Here is a 14114-nt window from a genome sequence, read left to right on the forward strand (position 1 = left end):
AACAAAGAACGGAATGTGGTTGCAAGTAGGATCGTAGTGTAGTCAATTGCATAAAAGATCATTAGCATGTGTCATTAGGGCTTGACAATGAAGAAAGCATCTTCTTAAATAGAAGACACAATAGGAAATGGAGGGTTAAGATTGAGAGGTGTAAAAAGAGAGGTCGGCTAGGATTAGAGGGTAGGTATAAGAAATACCAAAATAATGAAAGGGGTAGGTAGTGTAGGAATTAAGAGATGAATGACATGTGTCATAGGTAGAAAAAGCTAATGAATTAATTAAATAAATAAAGATTTATTTAATAAATAGAAGAAGTAAGATAATTAAATAAATAAGATATTTATTTAATTTAGGAAAAGGATAATTTAAATAAATAAATGTATTTATTTAAATGAGAAATAAGGCTAGAAGAGGATAAATGAATTAATTAAATAAATAAAGATTTATTTAATTAATAGAAGAATTAGGCTTAGGTAATTAAATAAATAAAATATTTATTTAATTAGACTGGACAATTTTAGGTGTCTACATTTTGCCCCTCTTTGAGACAATGCGGCTTGTCGTGTTGTTTCAAAGAAGATAAGATGAACTGATACAGAGTTGCCCCAGAATGGGAATGATATGCCCCCTCGAGAGATTGGATGAAAATGTCTGAAAAGATTGGAGACAATCTCTCGATAAGAAAGAAAGGCTAGAATGGACTGACCGGATAAAGTGACAAAGTCACGGGATAACGAAGACTGACTCGGGAAATGAAGGCGAGGGCTAGGGTAGGCTATAAGAGAGACCACGGGCAAAAGACATCCTCATTGTCATCCACACCCTTACGAGATCACAGTGCAGAGCGAGAAAAGAGCAGCAGCAGTCAGCAGCGATGGCCCTCGTTCATAGATTCGACCGCGTTTGCCGATTCCAGCGACCAGCAGATGCAGGAGAGCCGGTAAGTACCCGAAAACCTCCTCATACTTTCACGCATTTCAAGTTTTGTCATTAATGCATGCTAGGTAGCAATAAATGCGCTAGGAATAGGGTAGTTGAAAAATGCAAAAAACGCGCAACCGCGTCTGTGTCAGTGCCAGGTGCGTTTGTGTCGGACAGGCGCGTCTATGTCGGGTCCAGGCGCGTCTGTGCCTGGAAACGCATTTGTGCTGAATACGGACGCGTTTGTGAAATGTAGAGGCATCTGTGTATGTAGGGGCGTTTATGTCATGTAGGGACGTCTGTGTTCCCTGGCCGCGTTTGTGAATGGTATAGGCACGTTTGTGTTTAGAAAGCACGTCTGTGTTGCAGAAGCACGTTTGTGCAGTCTATAAGCACGTTTATAAGCTTAAAGCGTGTTTATGTGTCAAAATGCATAGGTTGTGTCTTTTTAGGTCAAATCGGCAGTTCTGTGATGAACATACACTGTCGATTGGATAAGCTGCTGAGAGGATACACTCAAGCAGGTCCTCTAGGAAGACTAGGATAGATCAAGGCACTTTGTGACGAACAGGGAGCACCAAGATAGGCAGCACTTTGTGATGAACAGGGAGTGCGAATGTGAGTAACACTTTGTGATGAACAGGGAATGTCACACACGTAGTACTTTGTGATGAACAGGGAGCACTACTAGGATAGATAGCAACACTTTGTGATGAACAGTGAGTGTCACTAGGATAGGTAAGCGTATGCATTTAGATAGCAAGTAGCATTTTGTGATAAACAGTGAATGCCACGATAACTGACATGATTGATTTGTTGACTGCAGGAGTATCTGCCTATGTTGGAGTCACGGGAGAGATTCCCGTCTACTCAGAGGTTGCGACCAGAGTTGTCGATTCAGGATATGATTTTTATTGAGGAGATGGGTCTCACACATGTGCTATATGTGCCCGAGTTTCGGGCAAACATGGGTTTGCTGACTGCACTGGCCGAGAGATGGCATTCAGAGACATGCACATTTCATTTGCCGATGGGTGAGATGACAGTCACCCTTGAGGACGTCTACAGGATTCTGCATATTCCGATCGATGGAGAGTTGATTCCATATGATCGAGATGATGACAGGGAGGCACTGAGACGGGTATTCCAAGATCCCGGGTTGGAGATGTGAGCAGGTCACGTGGCATGGGATGCCATGACCGCTACAGGTTTAGCTTTACCAGCTGTTATCGGAGGAGTCATCAGTGGGTACTTATGTCCGGACAGAGCTACACGAGGATTGGCAGTTGGCTGGGGATGGGCATTGGAGACACTGGTGACTGAGCACACCAGATATGCATGGGGGCCATGTGTCCTGGCCCATTTGTACTATGAGCTGCATCAGTTTGTTTACCACGGATCAGTGGGCTTGGGCTGCGGAGTGACACTGTTATAGGTATGGGCATATGAGAACCTACCGATCACACGGCCTATCCACTTCAGAGGCAGAGGGCAGGGACGGAGTTTTGTGCACCTGTACGATATGATTACGTCATAGCCTCGGATTGGTCGACTGGAGCACTGGAGACGCGTCATAGATGATATTGATATGGTTATCTGGAGGCCGTACCTGGGGTGCGAGGAGTGGGATGATGACGCAGTGGAGCTACCCTATGCATTCAGGAGTAGGTATTTGATTGGGCGAACGCCCTATATTCTGGAGAGGCAGCTTGTTGACAGGGTATGCAGACAGTTCGGCAGGATTCAGCGGATGCCACGAGGCTCGGGCATGTATGCCCGTATAGTCAGAGATCAGGTACAGTTCGGGCCGCTGTTATCATATGATCAGGCCGTGACACAGCTGGCAGAGATGATGCCATTACCATGGGACATGTGGCCGGAGGTAGAGGATGCAGGGATGGACGCAGAGTACTCTGCGTATTGGGCAGAGCATCCCTTTCTGAGATTGACAGATCCGGGAGAGCTGCTGGAGGGAGAGGTGGGAGGGGATGATGATGATGATGATGGTGGAGGAGATGGAGGTAGGGGCCGACGGAGGCAGAGGGGAGTGGTGGGAGAGAGGGGAGTAGCACCTCGGAGGGAGGGAGGAGAGGAGAGAGCAGCTCAGGTGGTGAGGGGTCGAGGTGGATTGCCCCTACATGTACCAGCAGCACAGGGTCCTAGAGCATAGGGACCTAGACAGGTGCAGGGACAGGGACAGGCACAGGGACAGGTACCTATTCAGGCACCTAGACAGGTGCAGGCAGAGGCACAGGTACAGGCACCTGCAGAGGAGGAGCCACAGGCAGAGGCTGAGGATGGAGATCCTGAGGAGGATGAGCTACTAGGGCTGAGAGAGATTTGCCAGGGCCAGGCAGACGAGATTGCAGATTTGGAGCGGGAGAGGGATCACCTCAGGATCAGGCTCAGGGACAGAGCGGGAGAGAGACCAGGCCATCCAGAGATATACTGAGGCCGAGACAGCTCTGAGGGCAGGGAGGCGGGCAGCAGAGGATGCAGGGGCAGGCTACGCATATGTGCTGCGAGTCGGAGAGGAGATCGCCTACTGGAGGGATCTGTACTATGGTGCCGTGCCAGCGGATCAGCGGGCGAGGAGCTTCCATAGATCGTCGCCGCTGCGAGTCGGAGAGGAGATCGCCTACTGGAGGGATCTGTACTATGGTGCCGTGCCAGCGGATCAGCGGGCGAGGAGCTTCCATAGATCGTCGCGCACAGCGACGACTACGGGAGGGAGTCGTAGGAGGCAGGCATCCAGTGGTGGGGTCATGGGTCCTCCACCACCACCACCAGACAGGCAGGGGGATCCTAGAGCGGGACCATCTAGAGCTCAGACTCCGTCGAGGCCAAGCGGCTCCGAGGGAGGGAGTTCATCATAGCCATAGAGGGCTCCCCTTTGTATCAGTATATGTACCATTTTTGTATTGTAGACACCTGCGGGTGATTTTGTAGCCATATGATTCTTTTGACATCATTGTATCATGACACATTTTGATTATATATGAGATGATCCATTTTTTTGCGGCAGCTATATGCATGTGTACCTTATGTGATGAGATGTTCTTACGTGATGCATGTTTGATGATATGGATGCTTATATGATGTAATGCAATATTTTTGTTCTTTTATGTTGTATATGTGATGCATGATGCAAATGTGAATGTATGTAATGCAAATGAATATGATAATGCAAATGATTATTTACATAATGAAAATGTGAGATGTGCTAACATGTGTTGTATGCAGGATGTGATGCAATTGTGATATCTATATGTATATATGAAATGCTTATATGTGGTGATGTAGGTGTAACTATATGAAATGCAAATGTTTTTGGTGTGTCATCATACTTAGTCATGTGATAGCAGGCTACGTGGACTCGAGAAGGACGATGGAAGTCAATCAAGAAAGGGGGATGGAAGATAGAAGATATGAACGTGAAAGAGCTTCTTGTGCGTTATCATCATTGAGCTTTATTATGGCAGAATAGGTTATGACAATCGAGGCATATGTTCGACCCAGAAAGTCATTGTACCTGTTTGCATGGAGATAAGACAGTCACAAACAAGGAATGCCCCAGTTCATACTAGACTCACAGTGTCCTCATATCCTTGGACAAGTTATAGCATTACTAAAAGACAATCCACAGACAACAAATGCAAATAGGTGACGATACCCCATCCTCGCCTTTCTAGTCAAAGACATCCTGGAGATAGGATCTCTAGTCAAAGACATCCTGGAAAAGCTAAAAGACATGTCACCAAAAGATAAAATCAAAAGAAAACCAAGACTCGACACCAGCATCCACTGTAGTCCTCAAGTTTAGTGTCTCTTGTCACTTGTATAAGTCTTATTTGATTGTGGTCACAATGTTCACTTTCACAAAAAGGATAGATAGCACTGAACCATATGTTGTCTGAGTCTGTTGAAAGATTTGATTTTTGTTGAAGCTCATTGTTGCTGCTGTGTTTCATCTAAAACTGACTGAATCCATGAAACTGATACTTTATTACGGAGAAGATGAAACTTTATTGCAGATCTGTGATGCGAATGTTGCTTTATTGTGGACTGTGCGCGGATAGATTGAAGAAAGCTGGAAGAAACTGTACTCCTCGAAACATGTGATGTTCTCAGTTCCACACCCATTACTAGACGTAGGATTTTGCCTTAGCCACAGATAGGATCTGATTTATTATGGATGGAAAGGGAGTGAAAAGGGATGGTTATGGATGGCTAACCAATCTTAGGTAGATCAATAACAAGCCATGATGGGACTGGGTAATTTTATTATGAACGAATAGGTTGTGAGTTTTGCAAAGTGAAAGGATGAAAGAGAATCCTGAAGGATGGAGGAGCAAAGTCTCTACGCATGGTGCTGGTGACCCAGTTTTCACCATGGTACTTGCCCAGGGCACCACCGAAGTGGTTTTCACCGTTGGACGAAATTATTTCTCTTTACTTTTTCGATTTTTCAATTTTTTTTTGTGTCACAAGGCGCCTGTTTGCCAGGTTTTCACCAAGTAACGATTTTTTTTTGTTTTATAATTTTTTTTGTATTTTTGATTTTTTTGATTTTTTTGTATTTTTGAATTAGGATACTCTGATGAGCTATGTGTAGAACCGGCGAAGGTGCATGCTGTTGATAGGATCCTCCAAAGATTCCCCTTCTGTAGTTGAGAGCTGATATGCCCCAGATCCATATACCGCTGTAATGATGTAAGGACCAAGCCAGTTTGGTTCGAACTTGCCCTTCTTATCTCTGTCTTGCTGATTCTTGGGGTTCTCTCTGAGTACTAAGTCACCTACCTCAAATGTGCGAGGCTTAACTTTGTGATTGTAACTGCGACTCATTCGTTGTTGGTAAGCCTTGAGATGGTTAAAAGCAGTGTGCCTTCGTTCCTCCAGCAGTTCTAGTTCTTGTAAGCGAGAGACTCTGTAGTCTTCATCGTTGATTATGTTTCTCAAGGAGACCCGTAGAGAAGGTAACTTGACCTCAATAGGCAAGATGGCTTCAGCGCCGTAGACAAGTGAGTAGGGTGTAGCTCCTGGAGGTGTGCAGACACTTGTGCGATAGGCTCAGAGTGCAGGATTGAGTTGGATATGCCAGTTACGGCCAGCGTCGTCGACTGTCTTTTTAAGGATTTTGAGAATTGTTTTATTAGACGCCTCAGCTTGGCCATTACCTTGGGGGTGATATGGTGTGGAGAAACGGTAAGAGATATGGAAGTGGTCACAGAGTTCACGAACATCCTGATTTTTGAAAGGACGCCCGTTATCAGTAATAATGGAAGTAGGAATCCCATATCGGAAAATGATGTAGTTCAGGATGAAGGTAGCGATTTGTTTCCCAGTAACTTGTGTGAGAGGCACAGCTTCAATCCACTTTGTAAAATACTTTGTGGCTGTAATAATGAATTTATGTCCATTGGAAGAAGGAGGGTGAATCTTGCTTATGAGATCGAGTCCCCACTGACAAAAGGGCCAAGGAGATGCAAGTGGTTGTAGTTCTTGTGTTGGTGCATGTATGAGGTCTCCATGAATTTGACACTGCTTACACTTCTTGACAAACTGATATGCATCTTTTTCCATAGTAGGCCAGTAGTATCCAGTCCTGATGAGTTTCTTGGCCAAGGTAGGACCACTAGTATGCGGACCACATATCCCCTCATGCACTTCTCGTAACGTAATCTAAGCTTCGTCACTCTCTACACATCTAAGAAGGGTGCCATCTAGACCTCGTCGGTATAGGATATCTGCTAAAATGACGTATCGAGAGGATTGGCGAATGAAAGTGCGGCGTTGATTGTTCGATAGATCGGGAGGTAAGATATTGTCGCGAAGGTATGTGAATATGGAACCATATAACTGGGATTCAGGACCAACAACACATATCATTTCCGTAGGGGTGATCTCATATGATGGAATCAGCAGGTTGTCTACCAGGAATTCATAGCAGGTCTCATTTTGCGGTAGATCAATGAGCAAAGCAATTGTAGCCATGGCATCAGCAGTGCGATTCAGTTCTCTTGGTATCTGCTCAAACTCTATCTTTGCAAAGTGCTGTTTCAGCTCCTCTACCAGTTGTTTGTAAGGCATTAGCTTTTCATCTTTTGTTTGATAATCATCAGTTGCTTGACAGATGACAAGTTGAGAATCCCCAAAAACACGAAGTTCTTGGATCTTCCATTGAACTGCAATTCTTAACCCAGTTGTTAATGCCTCGTATTCTGCTATATTGTTGGTGCAAGGAAATGACAAGCGGTATGATTTTGGTATAGAATCGCCTTGAGGATTTATAAAGAGTATACCCGCTCCTGCCCCATACTGTGTGTAAGAGCCGTCAAAGTATAATTGCCATGGCTTTGCAGGTGATATCGTTAGAATGGACTCATCTGGAAATTCTGACTGTAGAGGAACATCATCTATCATGGGAGCATCTTCCAATTGATCTGCAATTGCTTGTCCTTTGATTGCTTTTCTGTCCACATATTCAATGTCGAATTCACCCAAAATCATTACCCACTTGGCCAGCCGCCCAGTAAGTGTAGCTTTGTTGAGAAGATATTTTAGTGGATCAATTCTGGCAATCAACTTAGTCTTGTGAGTGAGCATATAATGTTGTAATTTTTGTGAAGCAAAGACCACAGCGAGACATGCACGCTCGATTGGTGTGTAGTTTAGCTCATATCCCACCAATGTGCGACTGATATAGTAGACTGCTTTTTCCTTGCCGTCAGGTATTTGCTGTGCTAGGAGTGCCCCCAGTGCCGTTGGAGTAGCTGATATGTAAAGTAGCAATGGTTGATCTGGAATTGGTGGCATCAAGACTGGTGGGTTCAAAAGATAGTCTTTGAGCGTCTGAAAAGCCTGTTGACAGTTCTCATCCCATTTGAACTTGATGTTTTTGTGTAGCAGGTGCTGGAAAGGGTTACACTTATCTGCAAGTTGTGCTATGAATCTTCGTATGGACTGGAGTCTCCCTTGTAAAGATCGAAGTTGACTGATATTCTTGGGTGGCGGCATGTCCAAGATAGCCTTGACCTTTGCTGGATCCGCTTCAATTCCTCTTTTAGACACAATGAATCCTAGGAGCTTCCCGAAGGTTACTCCAAAGACACATTTCTTTGGGTTTAATCTTACCTTGTATTTTTCCAGCCTATCAAAGACAACTGAAAGTATGTCCAAGTGTGTGTCTCTGTCTATTGATTTTCCCAAAAGATCGTCAACATAATCTTCCACTGTTATGTGCATGAGATCATGAAAGATAGTAGTCATCGCTCTTTGATAAGTAGCGCCTGCATTTTTCAACCCAAAAGGCATGACATTCCAACAGAAGGTTCCCCATGGACAAGTGAATGATGTTTTATGTTGATCTTCAGGTGCAATTCTGATTTGATTATATCCAGAAAATCCGTCCATTAAAGATAGCATTTCATGACCTGCTGTGAGATCAACGATCAAGTCAATGTTTGGTAATGGGAAATCGTCCTTTGGACAAGCCTTGTTGATATCTCTGAAGTCTGTACATATTCGGATGCTGTGATCCAGTTTGCTGACAGGTACTAAATTGGAAATCCATTCAGGATAATCAATTGGGCGTATGAATCCGACATCCAGTAATTTCTCCAGCTCTTCCTTGACTAGCAATGCCACTTGTGGATGCATTTTCCTTAATTTCTGCTTTACTGGTTTTGCCCCCGGTTTGACTGTCAAATGATGCATAACCAAATCCGGATCCAGTCTAAGCATATTAGCGTATGACCATGCGAAGTTGATTTGTCGTCCCTTAAAGAAGCTCATGAATTTTGTCCTCTCGGCCTCTGTCAATGATTGAGCCAAAAATATGTTGTGTGGAACCTCTGCTGTACCAATGTTTGTCTTTATAGTCTCCTCTACCAACATGGATGATTTTTCCTCATATGATGCTGGGAGAATGTCGAGCCTTCCATCTTCGGGCGCCTTAGAGAGGTTTTCACCCTCAGATACGTCCTTTCTTTTTATTTTTTTGGAGTCAGATAGCGCCACAGTGTGGTTTTCACCATAAGACCCTTGTTTTGTTTTTATTTTCACATTTTTGCGACTAGAAGGCCCGACACCCTCACCAAAGTATGCTATGTTGTTGAGCTCTATGGCATATCCTGCTTTGTGGTCTCCAGGGGGAAGATCATCTCGAATGCCAAGGTAGTCGATAATAGCTTCGTCATTTTGAAATGTATCAAATTGTGCTGGTCCTTCATGATCCCAGTCAATGAGTTGGGGGTGAACAAGGTGAAGGTCTTTAGTGTTTTCCGAATTTGCTGGACGAAGAGTGAAGATGTGGTTATATTCAGGTATGTCAAGGTAATCGTCGAGGTCATCGATGGCACTCTCCTCATCAGTTTCGATCGTGAGCGAATCCAAATTGTCATCACTAGTAGAGCCTTCTGGGACAGGTGTCCTCATCCTATATGATTTTGACCTAGGACCTTGAAACGAAGCTTGTGCGGGATCCTTATGGGTTGGTTCTTGACCAACTCTGAACTTTTTGTAAAATTCCTCTTCCTCTGTGGGTTCATCTGACTCTCTGAATGTCTCGGTGAGCTCATAGTCACTGGAGGATTTGTCTGAACCCCACTCCCACTTATTAGAATCTATGGAAGGATAATCCTCTTGTTGAACTTCGGCAACCTTAATTCGCCATACCTCTTTTGTTCTTTTATTATGTAGTCTGGGATTCAGAAAACCAAGCCCCTTGGAGCGTTCCCTTCTTGTAGTTAGCTCAGGTTGTAAGGGCTCCATGACACCTTCTTTGCGTAGTCCGAGAGGGCTTTTTCCATCATACCCGAATCTTTGCAAAATTTTAAAGCCTTTGCCATAGTTCTCGCAGGGTATAATAATCTGATCATGTGTGTCCTCTTCAACGTCCTTATAGAGCATTTTATATAAATTTTCTTCTTCTAGTTCACCCCATTTTTGAAAGATGGTAGGATCCCATTTGAGCATCATGATGGAGATTTGCTTGTTAGGATGTGGCCTCCCATATTCCTTGGGAGAGGTCATGACTTGTCGTAAAAACATTGTCTGATTCAGAGTGTATTCTCCCATGCCTTTTTCTTGAAACTTGGCTCTAAGTTCACCTTGTTTGGATGTCGAGGGCTTTAATGACTCAGGATCAATATATGCTGACGAAGGAGTAGCCTCCCGATTGCTGGTGATGATAGTCTCAGTATGTGATCTCAAGTTATTACAATATATGAATGGATTTGGGTCACCATTGACGGTCACTTCAACTCCATTGTGAGGAAACTTAATGCACTGATGGTATGTTGATGGGATTGCCCTCATTTCATGAATCCAAGGACGTCCTAGCAATATGTTGTATGTGAGATCAAGATCTAGGACTTGACAAACCACATCCTTTGTGACTGGCCCTATTCTTAGCGGTAAGGTGACTGTGCCCTTGGACGAGCGCTCTTCATCATCATAAGCCTTGATGGTGATTTGGTTTGTAGCATTCACAGCCTTGTCAGAATATCCCAATTGTCTTATGGTACTCAAGGTACAAATATTAAGACCTGCTCCTCCATCTACCAGGACTCGCTTTATTCTATGTTTATGTATGAAGGCTTCAACATGTAGAGGTGCATTATGTGGCTGACTTATGGAGGCGTCATCGGCTTCTGAAAATGTGAGGGAGTGTGGAATGGATAGGTATCCCACCATGGCTTGAAACTGGTCCACGTTCAGATCAGTAGGGACGGTAGTATCTCTCAAGATTTTGTCAAGGATAGCTTTATGTGCAGGAGATATACGTAAGAGCTCAAGAATAGAGATGAGTGCAGGTGTCTTCCCTAGTTGTTCTACAAGGTCGTACTCAGGCTTGATTGATGAAAGATTGGTATTCTTAGTGGAGGCACTTGGCAATGTAATCTTACCTCGACGGGTTGTAACATGACATTCAGAGGTAGGTTCGGAAGAAGATCCAACACCTTTTAGGACAATCTTGGGTCTCTGAGTAGAATTCTCAGGATTTTTGTTCTTGATAGTAATAGTAGAGATATGATTGTCCATTGAGATGTGATTGATAGTAGAATCATAATTGTAAGGTGCTCTAGTGTAATTGGCTTGATCATCTGTGACTTTGCCTTTTCCTTTGTCGTGTTTTGGGAACGGTTCCTTAAACATCTCATGCTCTTGATTAGATGAATGTCCCTCAATCTCTATATCTCCTCTGTCAATGAGATCTTGCACAATGTTTTTCAATCGATGGAAATTACTTGTCTTATGACCCTTGCTCTTATGAAACTCACAAAATTCATCATCATTCCACCAATTTGGTTTGACCTTTGGTTCATATGGAGGAAAATCTGGAACTGTGATCACTTTGTTTGCTACAAGCTTTTTGAATACTGATTCAAGTGGTTCCCCCAATGGAGTGTACTTCCTTCGAGGTTTTGAAGTTGTTTGGTTGTTCACCTGATTGTTGGTAGAACTTGATCCAAAAAAGATGAACTTTGGTCTCACTGTATTTGCATCAACAACACCATCATTAACTGTGTTCTTGTTCTTGTTCCAAAATTTTGGTTTGTCCTTTCCTTTAAAGTCCTCTTTGTTTTCTTTGAATAGTTTGATAACTCCTTGTTCAATTAAGACCTTTTCTATTGCTAGGCCCTTTTCAATAACGTCCTTGAATGTAGACAAACAAGCTTTTCTGAGATCATAGCCAATAGCCTTATTAACGTTTTGAGTGAACATTTCTACCATTTGTTTCTGTGGGATTTCACAAGAGCATCTGCTAGCTAAATTTCTCCATCTTTGTAAAAATGTTGCGAAAGATTCTCCTTCCTTTTGTTTCGTATTGCACAAGGTAGTAACTGAGACATCTGTTTCAATGTTGTAAGAGAAATGCTGAATGAATGCCTCTGCTAAGTCGCCCCATGACTTAATACCAGGAGGTAATTGAGAAAACCATTCCATAGCTTGATCTCCTAAGCTCTGTGGGAACAACCTCATTAAGTATGTTTCTTCTGCCGCTACCTCAATGCAAGCTGTGAAGAATTGTCTTATATGTGCCTTGGGGTCTCCTCTCCCTCTATATTTGTCAAATTTTGGCGTTACAAAGTGTGGAGGAAATGGAGGCATTGGAATGCTCTTATCGAAGGGATAAGGACATATATCTGTCATAGTGTATGTAGGTTTTGGTGTACTCATGTCCTCCATTTTCTTTTGTAGATCTCTAATTTGTTGCTCCAAATTATTCTTGGGAGGAGATGGATTTCTTGTAGCATACCCCATGTTTGAAATGCCCATTTGAGGAGGAGCTTGTTGCATGTATGGATGATACTGATCGTAGACATGTCCATATGGAGGTCTATATTGTTGCGACATATATGGAGCACTTGGCATAACTTCTTGTTGAGGGACCCCATATCTATTTTGTGCATATATACCATATTCAATAGGCCTTTCATTTTCCATTGTGTTGCCCCCAATTTTGACATGAGGTCTCCTTGTGTCAAAATTTTGAGGATGTCCTTGAGTATCCACTTGTTTTGATTGATTCATACCTTGAGCATGTGATTGAGCATAAGGCCTCCATGATGGTCCTTGAGTGTAAGTATCATATGTTTGAGCTTGTGTATGTGGGATTGCTGGCTTTTGAAGCAAAGCTGATGGTGACTCAGGCATCATATTATTCGGTCCTCTATTTCCTCCACTATTTGGTCTCCTTTGATCCATGTTAGGTTGAGTTTGTTGTGAGGGTCGACTTTCCATAAGTTGAGATAAGTCAAAATCATGCGGTATTTTAGCTCCACTTTGTGCCATCATGTTTAAAAAGTATTGACGATCTCTCCTCATTATCTCTTCAACCAATCTATTGAATTGAGGATCCATTATGGATTCTTGTATGTCTGCTGATAGTATTGAAGAATTGTCAACATTGTGTCATTGTGTGTAGCATTGTTGTTTATAGTGTTTGTGCTTTCCACATTTGGATTGTGTCTATAAACATTCATGTCTGGTAATGTAGTGTGCTCAGGATTGTAGAATAGATCATTGTCATACTCATAAGAACTCATATTTACAGATTCTTGAGCTTCTTTAGCTATTCTCCTAGATTTTTGAAGGCGGGTTTCAACAATGAACTAGGTGTTAGACCAAGATGTGAGAGACTAGATGAAAATGAAAAAGTATGGAAGACCAAGAGTTGTATGAAGTGTAAGTGAATCTTGAGGTGTATTTGCAATGTCCAAAGTGTAAGACCAAGTATGTAAGTAGTAGAGTAGGTGTGACTTCCAAAGAGAGGATAGTTTCTCTTGATGAGGTAAGCTGACCTTGACTCTAAGTAAGACCAAATGAGACCCAAAGGTAAGAAACCTTGATGAGGGACCACTTAGCAAAGTGTAGTTGTATGTAGTGTGTTGACAAAGTATGATGAGGACAAGCAAGTGACCTTTTGACTCAAGTTTAGACAATTGTGAATGTAAAGTGAGGTATGAAGCAATAATGGACTGTATGAAACCTTAGAACAGGCTGAATGCTAGATGAAACCTGAAGAGACAACCTAAGAAGCTCAAGTATGCCGAAACTGATTTTCTTTGTTTGCTTGACTGTTAAAGTTTTCAAATCCTGACACAGATGCCTCTGTATACTTCACAGACGCGATTATCTGACACAGACGCCTCTCTGTTTGACACAGATGCTGATAAAAACACAGACGCTATTCTGTACTTCACAGACGTGCTTATCTGACGTAGACGCGGTTTGAACAGACACAGACGCGTTTTTGTAACCTTAGTGCAATTCTTCCTATCTGTGAAGTTGTTTTGTTGTGACCAAATCTGATTTTTCGACTATTTTTCGTGACAAGAGGACACAATGTTGATGACTGAATGTTTGCAAACTGTTTAGACTCCAAAAGTGTGTTGTTTGATATAAAAAGTTTTTGCATACACTTGAAGACACAAAAGACACAATGTTTTGCTGTTTTGTCTTGAATGTTTGAGTGTTTAGCATAAGACAAGCACAAATCTTAGGGCTGGCCAAGACAATAGTTGTTGATCCCACATAGGGTTTTACCCCCGAGGCTACGCTATTCAGAGCTGATACTTAGATGCTTGACCTCACTGGCTCCACCCTCGGCACTCACTTCTCGGGTCAGCCAAGCATCAGTCCCCATGAAAACTCCCCATGGCGAACTTTGTATCTCTACTAAG

The sequence above is a fragment of the Cryptomeria japonica genome, chromosome 11, assembly GCF_030272615.1.
Source record: "Cryptomeria japonica chromosome 11, Sugi_1.0, whole genome shotgun sequence".
NCBI classification, from domain to species: domain Eukaryota; kingdom Viridiplantae; phylum Streptophyta; class Pinopsida; order Cupressales; family Cupressaceae; genus Cryptomeria; species Cryptomeria japonica.